At 46.2% G+C, this 23,410-nt stretch overlaps 1 protein-coding gene across 6 annotated transcripts in view; it reads left to right on the forward strand.

The window, feature by feature from the left end:
• LOC146789947 (anion exchange protein 2-like) overlaps positions 1-23,410 on the forward strand; it is a 2,390,686-nt gene that overhangs the window by 777,078 nt on the left and 1,590,198 nt on the right. Inside the window, exon 1 of one of the 6 annotated variants that reach the window (XM_085628252.1) lies at positions 23,161-23,182. The exons of the other annotated variants lie outside the window; for them this stretch is intronic. The gene's annotated coding sequence lies outside the window, so the exon portion shown is untranslated. Of the gene's footprint in view, positions 1-23,160; positions 23,183-23,410 lie in introns of those variants that run through there. 6 annotated transcript variants of the gene reach the window in all.

Consider the following 23,410-nt stretch of genomic DNA (forward strand, 5'->3'; position numbering starts at 1 on the left):
ATCGGCCGGCCGCTACTCTGGAACTTATGCATCGTCCTGCTCCCTGTTGTACTAGCCACGGCATAGCAGTGGCGCAATCTGCGGTCCTTTACTATCGAGCTTCACTCCAGTTTGACTTGTCTCTTACACCTCGATTTCTGCAACGGACTCCATGGTGGCCCATCCCGCCCAGGTTGGCTGTACTGCAATTGGATTCTGTTGGACTGCAGATTCGAAGGGGCCAAGGCTGAGGAGGGGGGTTTTTCTTGGTGCACATTGATACGTGTATGGCTGGGACTGGGACTTGTGACTGTTGGAGGTACATGTAGCGTGGGTGTTAGGTCGGGGCCTGGGGTTGGGTGACCGCGGGTAACGTTTTTGCTTGCATTGAATAGATCCTTGGCCCTCCTCCGATTAATCGTGACATTCTTTTTCTTTTTCTTCTCTTTCTCTTCTCCTACATTTCGGGTACTCTTTTGGGGCGACAGACACACTGCTAGGGGGGGGTAGGCCGTAGCCTCTGCATGCGTGTAGGGTGGGGGGTATATTTCCTTGTTGGTTTTTTTCTATGGGCCTCCTTTTTCTTTCTTCCTTTTCTCTTTTTCTCTTCTCCCTTTCTACTCTTTACCCTTCCCGCTTGCTCTTTCCTTTCTTATTTCTTGGGTCGTTGGGAGGATTGGGAACTTGTGGGTAGTGCTCGGGGATCGTCATGTGACATGCTTCTTTTCTATCCTGATTACATTGAGTGCGATTGATTACCTTACGGATAATGCTTGCTGACTCTTCTGATGATCGTTGCCCACTATAGTCCTAACTGCATTGCTTTGATTCGGATCCTTCCAGACCTGTTGCTATGGACTTATTTCAAAACTTTATAAAAATTAAACCTCATCATCCTGGCGCTCGGCGGCACAATTGTGTATAATGTAACCTGGTCTATTCGTGCTGGTACTGATATGCTGCTGAGTTGTATAATTGATTGCTGATGTGCCCTTTTATTGTCGAGGCCGGTCTGGGGGTTGTAGGCCCGTATTTGTCTGCACATGCTGTTAAATAAAGGTTTTTAAAAAAAAAAAAAAAAAAAAAACATAGTCCACATATATGTGACCTCTGCCAATCAGTACAGTCTTCAAATACAAGGTCAAAATCCAGAAAACCTGATCATTTGTGCTGGTTTTCTTTCTAAACCTAGCTTGTCGAGTGCAATCCACTCTTAAATGTACTACCCGAAAAAAGACCGGTTGAAGGCTGTCAATCAAGCTTATAGGCCTATAATTTATAGACATATTCCTGTCCCCCTTTTATAGGCTGGTACTACCTCGGCTCCTTTCCAGGAGCTGGGAATTGGCGCTCCCCTCTCTATTGAAGTTGTCATTGCTAAGATGCATTTGGACCACTTGTCGAATCCCATCGGGTCCCGGCGCTTTGGGACATGCAATAGCATCTTTAGCTCATCGCAGTAGGCAGCCTGGGATTTATCAGCATATAAAGCCTTGAAATGGTTAAACCAATCAAGCAGCAATATGTAGTTTACAGAGTTCGATGTAGCTGTTTTGTCCCCATGGACCAGAATTTTTGGAGAACTTTACCAGTGCATGTTTTGAGTAAATCACACCATCTCTTCTCATCCCATTCCCTCTTCGCTTTGTGTTGTACTTGTTTCTACGCCTTCTGCAAATCTGTTATCTTTGCCAGTTCTTCTGATCCAGTGGCCAATACTAGCTGTCTTCTGGCCTGTCTACACTAATATTAAACCAATTGTTGCTGTTACAAACATTTTTCTAAGTTTGAGTGCTGGGAGCTTAGAGATACAGACCTATCTGGTCAAAAACGGATGACTGATTACATGTGGCTTCCATTATGTTATTGTTATTGACCAATAAGTCACATAAATTTGAAGTGGCACTTAATAGGTCTAGATGGGTGGAAGACAGTGTATTAGGCCTTGCAGCTAACTGATGCAATTTCAATGTGTGCTTATTATTTGCTAGCTGGACATCCTTTGTTACCCTATAATGAAGGGGATCAATCAGAAGTTTTTTCCAAATGGGTATCATATAGAGCCATAGAGGATTATGGGCACTCTCAATCCTCTCCTCAGCTATCATATCGCCAACATTATCCCATAATTTGAGATCAATCAAGATAAAATCTATACAACTTTCACAGGTGGGTTGATTGAATGTAAAGGCCACTCTGCTGTCTGATTTTGTTATTCTATTTGTTGCGCTAAGCTCTTGCTCTAATGAAAGAGCCTTCAATTGGAGTGCTACTTGGGTCCTCTTTTTAATAGGTGCTAGGTCAAGTTGGGGAATACCCCATCTCTCATCTTCCTCTTTAGTTAAACTGATGTCATCCCTATCCAGAGGCTCAAACTCAAGATTTAAAGTCCCTGGTCAAGATAGCATACAATGGTTGTTTCCTCGTTTACCAGTATCTCATCAGTGGCCCCTGTTTTTACGTATTTGTATCCTCAATATATCCGGTAAATCAATCCCCAGCAGTTTTATTGTACAATTACATGAGACTCATACCCATTTAAGCAATCCTCTGTATGGTCGGCCTCAAGAATTAGCTTCTGACAGAATCCAGTAGTTGACATACCCGACGCTAAACACAGACTCGATGTTCCATGTTTCCTGAAAAATGCAAATATCATATTCCTCAATGAAGTCGTTCCAATCCGACAGCTCAACTTCGATTTTAACCCTGTCACAATCCAGGAAACAATTGGTAAAATATCAGTCTTATCAAGTATGGGTATGCCTGCTGGTGCAAAAGGCTGTATGGGTGGAGTCATTATAGTATTAAAAGTGGCATTTGTCTGTGAAATTTGTAACATACTGATTAGGAACTGTGGGTCCCTACTTCTAGGGGCTGGAGTGTGAGACAGAATTGTCAAACTCAGTATAGGAGTTCCTCCCCTCGTGTGTGGCCTTGTGACACTAGTATTAATCACAGGTAATGCATATTTGTTTGAGAAGGGGCAAGCTCTCTCTACGCAAATGAAGATCCCCTAAGATGTAGTCATGAGTAGATTGTACATTGAAGGTAGAGTAAGTATATACTGGTTGTATATCAAACCAGTGGTATTCAACTTGGATGGTAGAATCATTTGTAGGGCTAGCCCTAGCATTAAGAGTCACCAAATTGTCAGCAAAAGTCAGTTCTATACAATCATATTCAAGGCTTTTAGCAGAGCATCTTTTTTGCGCTAAAAATATCCTCCAGAATCACCGATCTACAATCCCTGATATGTTGTATCCAGTGTATGACTTTGTTTTTTCATGAATCCTCATCTCTATACATTAATGGAGAAGAACGTTTAGGTACATTATCCATGTAGATCTGAGCTGCTACAGAAAACCCCCTTTTATGAGTATGTGGGGTGAACCTCTTGTTACCATTGAGCGTGTAATTCAGAGATATCGGGCATGCAATTTTAGATGTCATAGGCCTAATTGCTCTATGGCAGTTTTCACCATCAGGTAGGGGCTGAATACTAGTCATCAGCAAATAATTTCCCCCGCATTATAATTGTGAGCCTTTACATTATACAATGATGGGTTATCAGCCTTACATGGAGTCCAAACTGCCATAATTTACCCTCCTAATGGAAATACCCTGAGCTGGCATACGAGTGACTGCCCTGGGGTCTCCTCTTTCATTTTGGAAATACTTGGTGGATTATATAGTTTAGAAATTTCCCCAGAAGCCTGTTTCCCACGTTGATCTATTCTGAAATGGTCAGGCTCAACTATCACTGCGAGCAGATGTTTCACCATGTAGGTTGAGAGCAATACCATAGTCTTGAGACCCACAATCTCAGCCCTCAGCTCCATTATAGGCTCTGAGTCTGGGGTAAATACAAGAGGCTCTGTTGAATCCTTTGGTCACCGGTCTCTCCAATGGCCTAAGGTGCAACTTGAGCTGCTTCAGGGGCTTCAAGAGGTGAAATACGATTTTTGCAAACTATGATTTGCTCCGGGGGGAAGCTCTAGTGGCGGAGCTAAACATATAGTGTTAGAAATGGTGGTAGGCGGGTTAGCACCTGTGTCAGGTGTTACCTTACCTGCTAAACGCCATAAGTGTTTTCTTTTTTGAATAAATTAGAGATTGTATGTAATGCATGTTTCCATTTCTTATTGGGCACCCCCGAAACACCTTGAGGTAAAATTTTATTGTCAATCATTAATTCCACCTCTTCCATCAGCAAATCTAGTTCAAGTATACAATTTATACATTTTTTAATCGCCTTATTTTGTGTTGAAACTCCTAGGGAGGGTTCAATAGTTTGGATTTCCCCATTCTAGAAAGAAGACATCTATTTTCTAATGAGGTTATGTTACTAAAATTACCATCAAAACACGACTGAGCAGAGATACTGTAAAATAGCAATTAAAGTAACAATAAACAATCTCTGCTACTGTTCCTGTTACACAGCACAGCAAAGGTAGAAAAACACTCCCAATTGATGCTGGTTAATGCATCTCTACACATGAAGCTCAAGCAGCACTCAAGACTAGCGTAGGCTGTGTGACTGCAGCAATCCCATCAGTGATCCTGAGCGAGTTAACAGTTAAATAGGTCCCAAATTTGGACATTACAGAGTCTTCAGGCATACATCCAAGAGGGTTAGTCCCGCCCAGCCTCCTCTTGTCTCTGCCGGGCTAATATGGGCCTGCCCTTGGCCCTGGCTTTGCCCGTGGTCCAGGATAAAGAAGGCACTCCAACGCCCAGTGCAGTCTGGGACAAGAAGTCCCTTGAAATGATAGCCAGCCATAAAGGAGATGCCATGCGTCCCTCGCTGTGGGATAAAGAAGGCACTTTTAAGTGCTCCCTTTGGCAGTAGTCCGTGGGCCTTCCCCCTCCAAAGCCCAATGCAGTCTCAGACAGGTAGTCCCTTGAAATGATAGCTGGCCAGAGAAGGGATGTGTCAGCACTGCGGGATAAAAAAGAAGCTTTTAAGTGTTCCTACTGATGGTAGTCCCTGGGCCCTCCTCCTCCAATGCCCAAAGCAGTCTGGGACAGGTAGTCCGTTGAGATGATAGCCGGCTAGAAAAGCAATGCGATGCATCCTGTGGGATAAAGAAGGCTTTTTAAAGTGATCCCACGGGCTGTAGTCCATGGGCCCTCCTCCTCTAATGCCCAATGCAGTTTGGGGCAGGTGGTCCCTTGAGATGATAGCCGACCAGAGAAGTGATACAAAGCATTCTCATCAGTGAGTATTTATTTTAGTCTTAATTTTAGCCTAGAAAGGAAGTGGCGATAGGCTCCAGTGGTGTTTTAGAAAGTGGAGTAAGAAGACAGGAGAAGTCCCCTGGACCAGTATGCATTTATGGTAGAGGGGCAAGAGGAAATGGGTGGCAGTATGTCAGAGGGCTAAGGGCCATTTGAGCTCACAAGTTATCTGTGCCTAGCATCTCTATGGTCCCCTCCATTCCATATTGATTGATTAGCCAGACTGATTCCTCCATTACCTTCCAGTGACCCATGGTCACAGTATACAGCTTTTGAATAGTTGTGGGGATAAAGACAGGTCTTTAGGATGTGCCTGCCTCTAGGATGCATCTGCCCAAGGTTTAGGTGTGACCCTCAAGGGCCACCTCCAGTATGAGTTCACAAATAGTCTATCTCACTCTGGGCAGTGCACTCAGGACCTCATAAGGGCAGTTGGGAGTCTCAAGTCCTTATTTGGGTTTTTTGTCAGAAATTATGCTATAGCTCCTTTCTAGTAAATAATGTTCCCTGTCAAATCTTCCCCCACACTAATCTTTACTCTCCAGGCTAAGCTCCTATTCGCAGTATGGTCTTAAGTTGGTGTGATCTTCTTCCAGATGAGCAGCAAGAATTACTTGACCGTGTTTATTTCTCTGTAGCCTCCGGCACCACAGCACCTAGGAAGAAGCCTTACTTTATTCTTCACACTCCACCATTTTAGTTTGCAATTCGCCAACTGTGGCAAGTTGGTGCCACTTTGCAGTCATATTTCTCTGTCTGTGCTATTATGATGGCACGAGTGTCCAATCTGTGTAATCTCGCCCGTGCCTCTTCTGTGCAGTTCAATTCCATCATTGCACCCCCTCACCTCCTCCAGTGAGATCCTTCCACCCAAGGCATCTTGGAATTCAGCTCCTAGTGTTGAATTTACCTCCTGGTGTTGTGGTTATCTGCCGGTTTGATCGCTCTCCAGTCTAATGGTATATCCCAGCACTGCAGAACACATCAGGTACCTCCCAGTACCCACAACGGGGATGTGATTGGAGTGCTTTGAATCAAAAGGTGCCTCTGTTTTGCGCTAGTAGGCCATTTTGACCATGCTGCTGGGCCTGGTACAGCACAGAGCTGGAGGCAGCCATCTCCGTTCTAATTGTGGGTAGTATCAATAGCAGTGGCGGCTCACAGAGGGAGGGCGGTGAACGGGTGAGGGGCAGGGTCGGGGAGTAGTGGACTCAGACATACGACGGACAGGAATAAGGTAAGTAATGAAATAAATAAAACTATTTACCTTGCACTCGCTGCATCGCCGATTTGACGATGCAGCGAGTGCAAGTTAATAGTTTTATTTATTTCATTACTTACCTTACTCCTGTCCGTCATGTGTCTGAGTCCACTACCCCCCACCCTGCCTCACCCCGCCCCGCCTCACCGCCCCGCAGCACTGCCTCGGCGAGCCGCCACCGATCAATGGTAATTTTCAAACAAAGCCCATACTATCCATCACTTGCTAAGACCATCATGGTGTTATAGACCCGATGGCTTTGTTTCTGGGCAAAAGTTCACAGAGAGTAAGACATATATATTAGCCATCTATGATGATCATGCCGCTTGCTTCAGCTGGCTTCCCTGGTATGCCTCTGGACTGGTAAAAGTTCAGAATTCTCTGTCCTCTCCTAAGACATTCCCCAGTGTTTCGCCGTGCAGCCAATCATGTTTAACATCTTTATTCATCCTATAGCCCTCCTCGTCCACTAATATAATTTGAGTTCTACATCTATGCTGATTACCTCCAGATCATATTCTGCATTGACTAAAAAATAGCTGTTTTGGCCACATGATGAATGAGAGTGAATTTTTTCATAGTTAGTACCAACAACACTGGCACTATTCTAGGTGATGCCAAAACAGACCTCTAGCTTGTCAGCAAAGCCAACAATCAATGAAAGTGAGCTCACTATCAAAGTTCAGAACATTCTGAGATGTGAGTAGGGAAACCCTTTAGGTTTTTAAAAGAACCTTCACCCACTAATGCTAGTTAGTGGCATGCTTCATCATAAGGTTCCCACTCTAGAAGCCCAGCGCATCTGGGTGTGCTGTGACACCTGGATTACAGCAGAGTTATTTTGTGTGGTTATTTTGCAAGGAATAGTGAATTGAAATTATCTCAAGTTGCCCACCTTTCAAGGCAATTTTAATGATGGAAACGTTGGGTAATGTTACAAACAAAGGTGGATGTGATGTGAGTTAGTGATGATGTCCTACATCCTGGGTCTACATGTTTCAGCCATTAGTTTCCACAGGGTCAATATAGATTTCTTCTGGACCAAGGCCACATGTGCGCTAAGACATGTGGCACTGATATATCAATTCGTAATTTACAATTCCGTCTGCCACTCTGTGTGATTATTTCATTTATTTATTTTAATACATTTTCTTTATTAAGAATTCAACAAGTGCAATCTCGTTAGTACAGCACGTTTACATTTTGAAACTTAGCCCATATGCCTATACACACAGTGTTTAGTTCCCCTTCCACCAAGCTCTATCTGATCTTAATGCCCAACCCCTTCCAGGCCCCTCCTCAAGGGTAGGGAGGCAGGGAGACAGGGGACCTGTCATGTATAAATCCCAGTAGCGCCTTTCTCCCTGGTATTCAGTGGGGGATTGCTCTCCCTCTCCCCCCACCCCACCCCTCCATAGTCCTGTCAGGGCAGTTCAGCCACCAACTCAACCTAGATTGTGTGTCCCCGGTATCCGATGGATTTAGTGACAGGTATGACTTCAGGGGATACCAAATATCTCTCGGTCTGGAGTACAGAGGCATCAGTTTAGAATATATCGATAACTGTTCCTGGCAATATATCAGTTTCCTCAGCCAATCCTTAAATTTGGGAGTCCTCCCCCCCACCCATCTGCATACCACTCTCCGCAAGCAAAGCGATACGTATCGTCTGATTGTGACATCTACCTTTTCAGTATAGCTTAGTAATGCCACGAGAGGGGTACTCTGCAGTCATCTAAATAAGGGCATTGTCTATGTGCATCCAATATCTGTGGACTTCAAGGCAAGCTCATGCTGTATGTAGGAAATCTGCTCCTTCCGCTCCACGCCGGTCGCACTTATCATTAGAGCGCAATTAGTAGCGGTTGAGTTGGACAGGGGTGTAGTACATCCAGTGTATAAATTTGTAATGTATGATCCAAAGTTGGCTACTGCCCGTAATCTCCCCCGTCTGCTAACAGCAATAGGTCCATTGCTGATTGCTAAGTGTAGTGCCTATCTTGGCCTCCCAACCCAGTCTCACCCCGCCGGACATTGCGTCTAGTCCTGATTGAGTGCATCGGTATAGTAATGCAACTACATCGGTAGTATTTGGGGTCTGCATTAGAGTGTGTAATGGGGTGAGTATCTGGGGCTCTCGGGGGAAACCGGGGGTAGACGCTTTGACCTTATGCCTCAGCCCTTATATATAAAAATATCTCCATTGGGGATGACGGCCTGCCCTCATGAAAAGATTCTCAACTCCGGAAAGTTCCCTCCCTTTACATATCTCCCCATGTATGTATTCCGGTGTTACGGAGCATCTGCCAGCACCTCGTCTCCTGAGTCACTGGGAGTTGCAGGTGATAAGATAATAGTAGGAGAGGGGAATACAGTAGGGGGTATTCAGACTCCTGGCTAGATCCTGCCTAGCAGTTGTGGTGCAATCTACAGTGGTGGCAATGGTGCCCACCTTCTGCGAGTGTGTGCCCAAAAAGACTATCAATAGTATGGGAGTCATATATCTCTGCTCTATTGCTAATGGCAGCATATGGGGGGTGGAACCAGTAGGCTGCGTAATGTGCTTGAGTGCAAAGAAAGTCTATTACAAAATCAGGGACTTCAAACCCCCCCTGTGAAAAAGGTTGCATCAGCACGTCCCACCGGAACCTAGGTTGTTTCCCTCCCCAGGTTAGTCGGATAAGTTGTGTTTTTAGTAGTTTAAAAAAATGCGGCGGGGGTAATAGGAAATATTAATAAAGAGATAAAGCAGTTTGTGCAAGATGACCATTTTAATCAGCGCGAGGACACCTGCCAGTGACAGTGGCATGATAATCCACCTTGTAATGGAGTCTGTCAGAGCTTCCAGCGCAGTACCATAATTAGCTGGGATTAGGGCCTCCCTATCTCTAGTGACAACAATCCCCAGATATTTAACCTCTGCATCTGACCACCCCAGTGGGAAATATGGGGCGTGTCGTAAAGTGTTAGGGGTAAGAGGGAAGATAGGGAATTTTTCCCAGTTTATCAATATGCTCGAGTGCGCTCCATAGCTGAGGAATTTCTGCAGTATTGGGTTGAGGCTCTCTTGGGGATTGCGCACATATATAGTAATATCATCTGCGTATAGGGACACCAACAAATGTCTGGTTGGGTAACGTATTCCATATTCCGGAAGATGTTTCCTAAGTTTGGCAGCCAGGGGTTCCGCTGCCAAGGCAAATAGAAGTGGGCACCCCTATCTAGTGCCCCGGGATATAGGGAAGTATCGGGACTGTATAAGAGTTTAATCTTGAAAAGGAAAATTGGGGGGAATCACATTCGTTTCTTTATTGCCAGTAAGTAATCCTATTCCTGGGAATCAAAAGCTTTGGTGGCTTCTAAGAGCACTGCCACCGCAGCTACATCTGGGCCAATATTTCGTAATAGTGAAAAAAGGGTACGGATATTATGTGACTTTGCCGTTCCCGGTATGAAGCCGGACTGATAGGGTAGCACCAAAGAACTCATAAGTAGACTAAGCCTGTTGGCTAGGATCTTGGCTAATATTTTAATGTTGCAATTTATCAGTGAGAGGGGTCTGTATGATTTACAGTTTTCTTCTGTTTTCCCAGTTTAAGAAGGGATATGATCAAAGCTTCCTTCGTGGTAGGCGGAAGATCCCTGGACTTTCGGGCCGCCTTGTATAGCTTCATCAGGACAGGAATGATATTATCTGCATAGGTTTCATAAAACTCGTCAAGAAGGCCGTCCGGGCCAGAGGCACATCCCGACCGTAGCTGCATATTTGCAGCACTTAGGTCATCTTCTTCGAAGGCAGCAAAGAGAAACGCGCGCTGAGAATCCGCCAACCAACCCAAAGTGACATCCCCGAGGTAGTCATCTACGTCCAGAGGCTGGGATTTACGGGTCTTGTAGCAAGAAGCATAAACGGTGGAGAATGTCCAGAGAATCTCCTCCATATCTTTGTATAGGGCACCCACTGGGTCCCTTGCCTCAAGTACATAGTTTGAGAAGCGAGGCTTGCGGACCAATTCAGCCAGAGCCTTGGCAGATCGCTCTCTCTCCCCATCCTGTCTAGCCCGATAATTCCTGCTGCAGAAGAGGCATTCTCATATCCTGAGAGTTTCTCTAAATATGATCTTGGCATCAGCCTCCTGGGGGCGGTGAATCCGAGTTTCTATATCCTTTAATTGACTCTCCATTTTCTCGAGGGTTCTGCGAACCTGCCGCAGTATATCACCCACTTTGGCTACGCAGATACCACGCATAGTGACCTTGAAGGCTTCCCATACAGTCTCGGTCTTGAAGACAGATTGCATGTTGCACTGAAAGAATAATTTACCTCCATACTTCCTCTCGGAAAGGGGTGTCTAGGAGTACAGTAGGGGTGAGTCTCCAAAACATGTAGGGGGGAGTGAGGTGGTAATCGTCGCAGGTAGGGGAGTGATCAGAAAACGTGCAAGCCAGGTGACATGCCAGTGTTACCCAAGAGCCCAACCCCCTAGATATGATCCAGTAGTCCAAACGGGACCAGCTAGGATGCATGAGGAATAGCATGTACCCTCCCTTCCCAAGGGTAGTAGAGTCGGCCAGGCATCCAATAGGCCATGATCTCCGATGATGCCTTGGAGGTGACGCCGGGCATTCGTGTCGTGGTGCAATTAAGGGTGCGACCTGTCCAATCGTGGGTCAAGTGTTAAATTGAAATCCCCCCTTAGATAATGTATTTAGATCCTATAGTTGCCACGAACCCCCATAATTCAATGAAGAAGGTTCCATTGTCAATGTTGGGCCCATAACAGTTTGCTAGAGTAATGGAGTGGGCAGCCAATCTACCCCACATAATTCAGTACCTTCCTGAGGGGTCTTGCAGGGAGCCCGCAGTGACAAAGGGTGTATTTTGTTTAATAATGGTGATGGTGCCTCTAGAGTATGTGGAGCAGGAGGAGAAGCAGCTGTGGGATGCCCAGCGACTCGCGAACGCGAATCGGGGATTCGGGCTGGTGTGTGTCTCTTGGAGCATTGCGAACTGGATGTTATACCTATCTAGATAGGCTAAAATGTGTTGCCGTTTGTGTGGATCTCCAAGGCCCCTCACATTCCATGTCAGAAAATTGTATCCCAGACATGATGGATTGTCTATCAGGGTGTGAGGGTTGTGGGCATATCTGCTAGTGGCGCCTAGCTGGGCAGCATCTTGGGCTCGCAATCACGAATTATGGGCGTTCATCGTGCTCTACAACATATATTGCAGACAAAACATTTCAACCCCAGCTCTCTCCTCGCCCACAATAGCAGCCCGCACTCTGCATGATTATTTATAATGTGGTATTCCCTTTCGACATGGATACTCTATTGGGGCGAACCCTGTAGTCACACATTCATCAAGGTGTCTCACCCAAACTGAACCTCTTTGGTCCTCGTGAGAGCTGTATAAATAATCACCCAATGTGATAAAAGGAATTGTGAATTACGAATTTATATATCATCACCGGATATCTTAGCGTGCATTTGGCCTCGGTTCTGAAGAAAGTTATTTTGACCCTGTCAGCAGTGGAACTAATGGCTGAAACATGTAGATCCAGGATGTGGAAGATCATCACTATCTCACATCACATTCACCTTTGTTTTTAACCTTATCCAAGGTTTCCATTATTAATATTGCCTTGAATCGGAGGCGTGGCAAAGTGGTCCAACATGGCTGACGCGCTCTAGGTGAGCTCCCGTAGCCCTACCTCTTGTCCGCCATATATCCTGCTGAATCTGCCTTGCTGAAGATTCTTGTGCCCCTACTGTGTATCCCTAATCCGGCTGACACCCATAGACGGGGAAACAACACTGATCTGTAGCTGCTGTGTGCCGCAGCGCCGGATGCTGGTATGTTGCGGCCTGGACGTCTGCTGTGAGGCTAGAGGGCCCATCTCCCTCCTGGAAATAACAGTAGCTGGACTGGAGTGAGGCAGCGATACACCCAGGAGGGGTGATCGCCGGAAGGAGGTGCCTGCTGTCGTCCGCGGCCGCTGTAACATATATAGCCAGGAGACACTGGTAAGTGACGTGGTGGAGCCGCCGTCAGGCGCACACATAAGGAGATGCGCGGAGGCCGCAGGCAGGGTTCCACTGCTACGCCCGAACAGCAGCTACCTAGCTGCCTCGAGCTCCAGCCGCCAGATCAGGCCACGGTGGCTGCCGTGTCTGGGCAAGGTGCTATTGAGGCGAGGCTGCAGTGCAGGAGGGCCTACTAAGATCAGGGACATGCCAGAGACATCAATATCCTGTGCCTGGACCTGTACTGGGGTGGCATGGCTGGGTTTGGCGGCCTACTTGAGATGGTGATTAATTAGTATCCCCAATACTCAGCTGCCCCCGGGTATGTCAGACATGCCCTTTTCCCAGCTACATCAGGCACATACTACCACCCACGACCCGCTCTCAGGAGCCAAAGGGAGCAATACAAATCTGGTACCGGATGCCCAGCTGCATCCCCCTGCTTCATACACCCGCCAGCGACCAGCAGTCTGTATGCAATAAAAAGACATGGCGGCAGCAGAGAACATTGGTGGGGGTCCAGGACCCCAGATCCCGACAGATATACCAGCTGTAGCCCGCCTTCCCACGCTGCAGAAGGTGAGCTGCAAGATTCCCCAGGGGACCTAAACCAAACAGATCAAGATGAGCGAGGATTGACTGGGCCTTGAGACCAGGGAGGCAGTGGCCTATACCGGGTCGGTGGGGTAAGGCACCCTTGGGTGGGGGGGTAGGGGCACGCCCACCAGGGTAGGCGATCAGGCCGGTCCCGGTGCGCTTGTAGGCATGCGGCTTCCCCCTAGCCTCCATCTATCATGGGGAAGGCCGGACGAAATCTCTGGGGGAAGGATTTACCCCTCACCGACACCGCCTCACGACGCCACTACCAAACAGAAGACATACACCCGGCCTGGGCTCGTCCTACCCCTGCAGTGGCCAGTGGACTGATTTATCGATCTGCCTAAGAACGTGCAATGATGAAAGATAAAATGCCGGAAGCAACTGCTAAGCAGAGCACAATGGATTGATATACGGGCATGGGAGCCCAAGCACCAGACCCTGGAGGCTCAACTAGTGTCATACCAGATAATGCAGCTTTGATGGCTACTATCACACAAGCTAAAGACATGCTAGACGCTAAAATAGGTGCGATGGGCTGCGATGTCATGCTCATATGGCAAGACTTGTGTAATGCAGTTGACAGGATCACGGAGACCGAGATGAGGGTGGAAGACACTGTCACTTCCCTGCAGAAAAAGGCGTGTACCCTGGAGACCCTTACAAGAGGCCTGGTGATGCGCGTGGCGGATGCGGAGGGACCGGCTCGAAGGAATAACCTTCGCTTTGTGGGCTTCCCTGAGGGCTGCGAAGGAGATGATATGGAGAAATTCTTCACTAAATGGCTCATGGATTGGCTCCCTCTTGATTTTCTATCTTTATGCTTCACTATAGAGCAAGCACACAGGGCAGTACTTAAAAAAAAACCTCCTGGCGCAAGGCCAAGACCAGTTATAGCCCAGAACTAAACTATCATGACAGAGACACTTTCCTGCGACAGGTCAGATTGAAAGACTCACTATCCTATGCCTTCCAATGCATGCTTATGTTTCCAGACTACACTAAACTTGTTCAACAGCGTTGACAATCCTTCACAGAGGCAAAGGCCCACCTGCACAATCTTAATATTTCCTGCGCTCTATTCTACCCGGCCCCGCTGAGAGTGTTTTATCAATCTTTCGCTCTTCTTCGAATCCCAGGAGAAGTATTCCCATGGACAGATGAGGTGGTGAAGGTCAGACCTCACACGCCACTACATCATGACTCTGATTAGTCCTCCAGTGACCTGGCTCGCAAACAGTCAAAGCTTAACGGAAAACGGAACCACAGGTCCAGATCACGTCGACGATCCAAGTCCAGCAGCGACTCTACTCTAACAACCGGGACCCAACACGAATCTACAGCTTCGTAAAAAATTACACAAGGGGCAACATGTGCAACGTTCAGCCGACGACTGCGAAAGATTGGGAGGGCTATCTCCCGCCAGAGGACATTTTGAAACTCTAGTTGTAACCATTTGAACATGGCTTGGTTAATGGGGATTCTTTGGTGAGAGACGGTACTTGGTCCCTGTTGGGGACAGGACCATTCCTACGCCGGAGCAGATACTTCAACTGTATTGAGGTATGGGGTGGGAGGGGGGGTTATTGGGAAAGTTCTTGTTGATAGCTGTGCTACGACTTACAATCACACAAACAGTACTCCCCCAGTTGCAGCCACTTACAGGTCTACTCGACTACATACGTATTGCCCGACCCTATGCCCACAGGGATGACAGCTGCCCCGAGGAGTGGGCTAAGATAGTTGGACTATAAGAGGGGTCTTGAACAAGATAAAAAGAGGTGCTATTCTCTGCCAGGCTAAATGGTACCAAGGAGATATCCTATTGTTACAGGGAACCCACGTCTTAGGCACCAAAACACCATGACTCTCCCGCTTTGCGTATTCCCGGGTTTTCCACGCAGATTTCGTTAAGGGCTCCCGGGGAGTAGCCATCCTGATTCATCGCAGGGTTCCATTTGAACACGTTAAATCATGGCTAGATCCAGAAGACAGGTGCATTATCACAACCGGCACAACAGAAGTGGACAAATTGTGCTGGGTAGCATATATGCCCCCACCCCCCACCTGGAACTTGGTGGAGTTCTTGATGACGCTTTGGACCAAAATATCGGACGGACTGAGGTTGTTGCCGGAGATTGGAACGATGTGACACACCCGGCCCGGGACAGGTGGCGAGAGAATGACAGACCACCGGTGTTACGGGACTCACACTTGAAATCCTTAGTACATGGGCTGGGTTGGATGGACATCTGGAAGAAACTTCACTCGACTGACCAGGGGCACACATATTACTCTGGTGTACACAACTCTTTCTCCAAATAAGATTATATATTTGTACCCTCTGGGTACACCCTTAAGGTAACGACAGTAGAGATCCTACCCAGAGGCCTTTCCGATCATTCCCCAGTGACACTTGGACTCCAGATCGGTCCTGATCATCCCACCTTTCGTTGGCGTCTCCCTGCTTGGCGTCTACAGGATCAACAATATAGATCACACATGCATCAATCGATCGCCAAATACCTTGCCCATAACATAGGAACAGTGGAATCTGCAGAGACTCAGTGGAAAGCCATGAAGCTGATGCTACGAGGCGTAGATGTCTCCTTTTGTACAGCGCAACGTAGGCGCAGACGCAAAACACTAATACGGACAGAAACTCAACTCATAGACTTGGAACGACACGGACGGGGGTAGAATGGGAGTCAGGCAGTTCGTCAACTGCTTCTTATGCAACAGATTTGTGCAAGTGAGCTACTTGAGGAGGCTAGGCTGACATCTTGGAGTAGGATATATCAATGGGGAGATAAATCCAGCAAATTACTGCATCGCTTATGCCAGCAGGCACTATACCCCTCTAGTATTCCAAGCAGTGGCGGCTCGCAAAGGTAACGTTGTGGGGTGGTGAGGCGAGGTGGTGGGGTAGTGGAGGTCAACATATGATGGGAAAGTGTAGAATACAGAAAGAAATTTAAAAAAGCACTTACCTTGCCCTGCTGCGAGAGCAAGGTAAGGGCTTTTATTTCTTTATTTCTTTACTCTACACTTTCCCATCGTATGTCGACTTCCACTATCCACCCACCCCGCCCCGCCCCGCCCCGCCTCACAGCCCCACAGTGTTACCTTTGCGAGCCGCCACTTATTCCAAGTATCCGTGGCAAGGATGGCAAGGTATTTAGTAATCCATTCCAGATTGCCACCAGCTTTGCAAATTATTATACAGAGTTGTATGCCCCTAGAGAGATGCTACCGGAAGCAACTATACAACGATTTATAGATGACTTGCCACCGAAAGCTTTGTTGGATGTGGCAAGAACACAATCAAACACCCCCCCTCACAATTGAAGAGCTGGGGGCTGCCCTAACGGACCTGCGCACAGGCAAAGCATTGGGCCCCAATGGCTTCCCATGCAAGTTTTTAAAAATCTGTCAATCCCAACTCGGCGCCCACTACCTCGAGGTGGTTAATGCAGCTATGGAAGTGGCCCGACTCCCACCAGATTGGAGACACACTGAAATAGTGATGTTCCTCAAACCTGGCCTACCCCCGAACTTCATACCTCCTATTGTTCCATTTCTCTGTTAAATGTCGAAGATAAGTTACTTGCTAAAGCCCTCGCTAACCACATATTACCATAAATAACAGAGCTGGTACACCCAGACAGGGCGGGCTTCATGCCTCACAGGGCCACACGCCACAATATCGCCGTGCCCACAATGCCATAGCGGCGATAGAACGCCATGATGGTCCAGAACCACTGTTACTAGCAGATATAGATAAAGCATTTAATTTGCTTAGCTGGCCATATCTCTTCATGCTTCTGGGACTGCATGATATAGACCCCCGCTTCCTGTCATACGTACACCTTCTGTATACAAACCTGGGGGCTGCACTAACGGACCTGCGCACGGGCAAAGCACCGGGCCCCAAGTGCTTCCCATGCGAGTTTTTTAAAATCTGTCAATCTCAACTCGGCGCCCACTACCTTAAAGTGGTTATTGCAGCTATGGAAGTGGGCCGAATCCCATTTTAATTCCTTGTGCTTGCTTCACAGGGCCTTTTACTAATCAGGCCTATTTTTTCCTCGAGATGACTCATACCAAACTGCAAAAACAACCACTATATGCTGTATCTACATTCTTGTGCTAGATCCGCAATTTAAAATAATTTTTGGGGTAGGAGAGCTTTGTCTTATCTGCTCTCTTGCCTTCTCTTTCTTTCCACATATGAGCTGCTTATAGATACACACTGCTTAATACTTTTGATTTGTTAGAGATGCTGTTGTAATGTGTAGTGGCAAGAAGCATGGGGGGGTACCATTCAGAACTATCTAGGTACAGTGGACTGTTCTTTGCAGCACTTTGCCCCCGATTACAAATGGGCCGAAATGGGGAATTTACTGGATACAGTAACCCAGGCGTAGTATTTACCAGTGCACTACATACCCCGTAATCCAAGTGTTCCCAAGAAAAAATGTGAATTGCGTGCGGAATTATACGTTTTGCAAAAACTTTGCATGGTTCGTAATTTACTCCCTGGTAAATTTTGGCAGGTTTGACGTGTCAAAATCTACCCAAAAAATTGCAGGTAAAGCATTTATTACAACACAACTTATGATTTTGATCCAGGTGCAATTTAGGGTTTGTACAGGAATCGGGTCTGTAACTTAAGGGCCCTGCCTAACCTGTCCGTTCTTAAGAAACTACTGAAACATTCCTTTTCAAGAAGGACTTCAGTAGGCAGGAGTACGATTTCTAGTTTTGCTTTCCAAGGAAATAAACAAAACCTACCAGCCACCAACAGGACAATGCTGAACGCCACAACAAAGCATCAGAACTATGGTACGCACCGGGCCCCAAGTGCTTCCCATGCGAGTTTTTTAAAATCTGTCAATCTCAACTCGGCGCCCACTACCTTAAAGTGGTTATTGCAGCTATGGAAGTGGGCCGAATCCCACCAGATTGAAGACATACTGAAATAGTGGTGTTCCTCAAACCTGGCCTACCCCCCTAACTTCATACCTCATACTGTCCCATTTCTCTGTTAAATGTTGAAACTAAGTTACTTGCTAAAGCCCTCGCTAACCACGTGTTGCCATATATAACAGAGCTGGTACATCCAGATGGGGCGGGCTTCATGCCTCACAGGGCCACGCGCCACAATATTCGCCGTGCCCACAATGCCATAGCGGCAATTGAACGCCACAATGGTCCCACACCACTGTTACTAGCAGAGGTAGATAAAGCATTTTATTCGCTTAGCTGGCCATATCTCTTCGTGCTTCTGCGGCGGCTTAATATAGGCCCCTGCTTCCTATCATACATACACCTTCTGTATACAGACCTTACAGCATCAGTGCAAGTAGCGGGTCGGTTTCCCACACCTTCTCAATAGGGTGAGGTACCTGTCAGGAATGTCCACTATCCCCCTATCTGTTCGCGCTAGCGATTGAGCCGTTGGCGGCGAGGGTTAGGACAATACCCAAGTGCATGGTTTTGAGTGGTCGAGAGATGTCTCCAACCACCTCGCTCTTTATGCAGAGAACGTCCTATTTTTTCTTACTGACCCCATTAGGACAGGCCCGAGACTGCTTTTCTTTTATGCAGATTTTTAGCGAGACATCCGGCCTCTTTATGAATACTCGCAAATCAATCCTATGGCCACTGAAGGGAGCAAGCGAACTGGGCGCAAGGTCAGAGGAAGTAACGGTCACCACCGAGGGCCTACCTTACTTAAGTATCTATCTCTCGGCCTCCCAACACATATCATTGGAGAAGAATCTTGCCCCTTTATGAACACAAGTCAAAGACGAAATACGTGCCTGGTCGCATTTGCCTCTGACCCTATTTGGACACTCTGCTATATTCAAGATGGTATCTTTACCTCGTCTCCGCTACCTGATGCAGAACCATCCATTCCCGATACTGACGTGTGGTTCTGGCATATTAAAGCAGCTCTAGGGCAATTCATTTGGGGAGGTGGCTCTGCTCGAGTGGCCTTATGAACATGTTTTCAATCCACCTATTGCAGGGGGATGGCCAACGCAGACATCCAATCCTAATTTGCCGCTTTCCACCTGTTGGTACTAAATGAATGGTGGTACGGGGATAGATGAGATCCAGCGTACGCAGTGGATTCTGGGGGTGGGATGATATTGGTATTTCCACGCTTGGGGCAGTCATGCGGGGGCGGACATTGAAATCCTTTCAAGAGCTTCAAAGAGAATATGATATGCCCCGTACACAGTTTTAGAAATATCTTCAATTCCGACACGCCCTCTCTCCCTACATTACACAAATTAAAACCCTGCCTGATTTCAACCCGATAGAAGCTAAAGGTTTCATGGGGGACCTTGGGGACCACAAAATTACTAAGATATACCAATTACTCATAACAAATAGCCCTACTACATTAGATACACTCAGAGTGACGTGGCAATCGGACCTCGGCCAGCTCGATGATGATGACTGGACAGAGGCACTGGAATCCCCGCGTGAAGCACCCATCGCCTCGTGATTGAGGCTATTTGAATTCAAATACCTGCATCGGGTATACTATACCATGCACAGGCTCTAGAGGATGGGGCTTGTTACTTCCCCTTTATGTTTGCGATGTGGCAATACGAACGGCACCTTATTACACACAATTTGGCAATGTGCGGCACTGATCAAATTTTGGAAGGGGATCCAAAATCACCTTTCTGCGGTGCTGAGTTGGGATATTCCTATGTCCTCGAGACTTTTCCTATTGCACGTCAGAGTGGGGATTGGAGGTAATTGCTAAAAGTGCCATCTACTGTTTCTGGGCCTAACTTTGGCGAAACAATATATCGCCAAAGCGTGGAAGGCCACCTCTCCCCCCGTTGGCTGTTTGGAAAAAGGGGATGGACTACTGTATGGGTATGGAGCTGCCTATTTATAAGGCATGGGGATGCCCGCAAAAACACCCTAAAATCTGGAAGAGATGGGCGGACTATCAAGGCCTTTATATTGAGCCCATCACCCCGAAGTGAACATAAACAAGAATAATGGGACAATAAGGAGGGGGACAATTGCATTATCCAGTGATTAATTTACATTAAGGACACAGTGGTGGGGGGACACCGGTACTAGGGATTATAGAGCAGACGTAGCACATCAGGTTGTATTTCGGAATGATAAAGATATGTTTCACCATATATTTTTCTTGTATGGTTTTGACAAATGATGACATTTTTGCTGTATTGCAAATATCCCTGGTTCTACCCACAGCTTCGGTCGAACCAGACTGTATTTGGCTGTTGACACAATAAAATATCTTCTTTAAAAGAATGGCCTTGAATGGTGGGCAAGCTTGAGGTAATTTTAATTCACTATTTCTTGCAAAACAACCAAAAACATCCACTCATCTGTAATCCAGGCTTCGCTGCACACCCAGATGCGTTTAGCATCTTGGGTGGGAACTCTATGATGACAATTGCCACTCACAAGCGTTAATGGGTGTTTTCTTTTTTTTTAAAACCTAAAGGGTTGCTCTACTCATATGATTAAGGAACATCTCATGATATTCTAAACTTTGGTAGTGAGCTTGCTTTCATTGGTTGTTGCATTTGACAAGGGAAGTAAAGCGAGCTTCCCCTCTTCTCATTCTCCCTTTTTGTTATTTTCTTGTCCGTAAAGCCATCGTTTGTATGGAAATCCTCTACAATCACTGCATTGGTTAAAAACCTGGGATTCAAATTTGACCACTACCTCTTTCTTGAAGCTCTGGTCAGCTGAGGGGTGTCTTTCTATGTCTTCTATGTGAACCTACTAAAGAAGGTAATGAGTATTCCATCATGACCAACACCTGCAAGTGGTTAACACATTCATAGCTTCCACTTTGGAGTACCTTTTATCTGGAACATCGTCTGGCACAGAACTTTGATAATGTCATCACATATCGGAGGCATTCTAGAACTAGCACTGGAACCGATTCAACATTGGGCCCATTTAATTCCTTGTGCTTGCTTCACAGGGTCTTTTACTAATCAGGCCTATTTTTTCCTCGCGATGACTCATACCAAACTGCAAAAACAACCACTACATGCTGTATCTACATTCTTGTGCTAGATCCGCAATTTAAAATAATTTTTGGGGTAGGAGAGCTTTGTCTTATCTGCTCTCTTGCCTTCTCTTTCTTTCCACATATGAGCTGCTTATAGATACACACTGCTTAATACTTCTGTTTTGTTAGAGATGCTGTTGTAATGTGTAGTGGCAAGAAGCATGGGGGGGATACCATTCAGAACTATCTAGGTACAGTGCACTGTTCTTTGCAGCACTTTGCCCCCGATTACAAATGGGCCGAAATGGGGAATTTACTGGATACAGTAACCCAGGCGTAGTATTTACCAGTGCACTACATACCCCGTAATCCAAGTGTTCCCAAGAAAAAATGTGAATTGCGTGCGGAATTATACGTTTTGCAAAAACTTTGCATGGTTCGTAATTTACTCCCTGGTAAATTTTGGCAGGTTTGACGTGTCAAAATCTACCAAAAAAACTGCAGGTAAAGCATTTATTACAACACAACTTATGATTTTGATCCAGGTGCAATTTAGGGTTTGTACAGGAATCGGGTCTGTAACTTAAGGGCCCTGCCTAACCTGTCCGTTCTTAAGAAACTACTGAAACATTCCTTTTCAAGAAGGACTTCAGTAGGCAGGAGTACGATTTATAGTTTTGCTTTCCAAGGAAATAAACAAAACCTACCAGCCACCAACAGGACAATGCTGAACGCCACAACAAAGCATCAGAACTAAGGTACGCACACCCTTGCCTCCTAGCTTTTGGGCTGGGCATCCATTCCCACACCGCATTATATTCTGACCTTTGAAGTGGCTTCAAGTGACTTGTTGGCACATTAGATAACAAATAAATGGCAGAGCATTGAGTGTGGTTTATCTAAACACCAGCAAATACTTTATTCCACACAGAGGGCACTAAAACAAATTGAACTTTAAGGATGAAGCAAAAGCAATACACTTTGTTGGCAACAAGCCGTATAATGAGTGAGAGGGAGTGCTCCTACATTAAGAACAGTGAACGGAAAGAATGTGACAAGTGGGATGGATGGCTTGAAGAGTCAGTGTGTGCTCATATGCCCTTCAATGTATTCCTATATGACACTGCAGAGGAAAAAGTTGGTAATGTTTCCCTTTTTGGAAAATATGTATCAGAGATTAATGGACTAGAAGTATCAGAATGAAAATGTTGCGATCTTTAAAAACAACTTTTAAAGTGGTTTATTGGAGAAAGCATAGCTTCCAATCGGTCAATTCAAGATCATGAAAATGCAGCACACGAATGTTGAGTGAAAGCACAGGACGGATGGTAAAGGCTCAGAGATAACAAGAAACTCGTGAAAGTTTTGAGCTATCATAGTGGATCTTGTCACAGTGGGTGAAATAAGCTGATCAAGTTATTGTTGGAGCAAGAAAAACGCTAGGAAACCTATGAATGTTAATTTCTGAGGTGGCATAGGTCCTGGCTAGAAAATAAATTAGTGCACAGGTGTGCATCCTTCATACTGTCCATCAAAACTCTATTAAATCTACATCATGCATTAAAACCCATCCCATCTTTGTATCAGATGTTTAGTCATCATGCTGCATGTTTCAAAGACCCTTTTTTATGCTTGCCATACAAGAGTGTGCGGGGACTTCGCAGAAGAACGAATCTCTACACTCCTGTCCCTCATGTGAGCCTGTATCATCACAGTGCTCCTGACACTGCCAAAGCCAACCCCACTATATAAACAGATGGTCTGGACAGAGTGAATCAGAGGCTGCTTCCTGCTGCTCACACAGTGCTGGGATGTGCAGGTCATCTGGCAGCCAGTGAAATACCAGAGATGCTGCTGTTCTCCTAAACTGGCTATCCTGATAGTCCTCTATGGCATCTGATGGATTCATATTTTTCATGAGCTAAAGGTACGACGCGACGTGATTTATTGCATTATGCTGGTTTGCTGTATCTTCACTTAAACGGAGTCCTGATCAACCCTCTTCAGTGACTGAGGACTTCCATGCAGTGAGCCATTGTTGGATGGTGAGTACTTGTGTGGCACTCCTTTTCAGTGCTATATCACTTACAACCTTCTTGTGGAGCGAAACTGCGTAACATTCACAATGTCATACACTATGTTTAGCACACATTAAGAACTCCTATATATCACTCAGTGGGACATTACTGCTTTTGTATAATTCAGTGTTGGATCAGCTTATGTCATTAATGGTGTTTAACTACCTACACACACTTAGATATATATACCACATA

This window comes from Triturus cristatus, chromosome 10 (genome assembly GCF_964204655.1).
Source record: "Triturus cristatus chromosome 10, aTriCri1.1, whole genome shotgun sequence".
Lineage (NCBI taxonomy): Eukaryota > Metazoa > Chordata > Amphibia > Caudata > Salamandridae > Triturus > Triturus cristatus.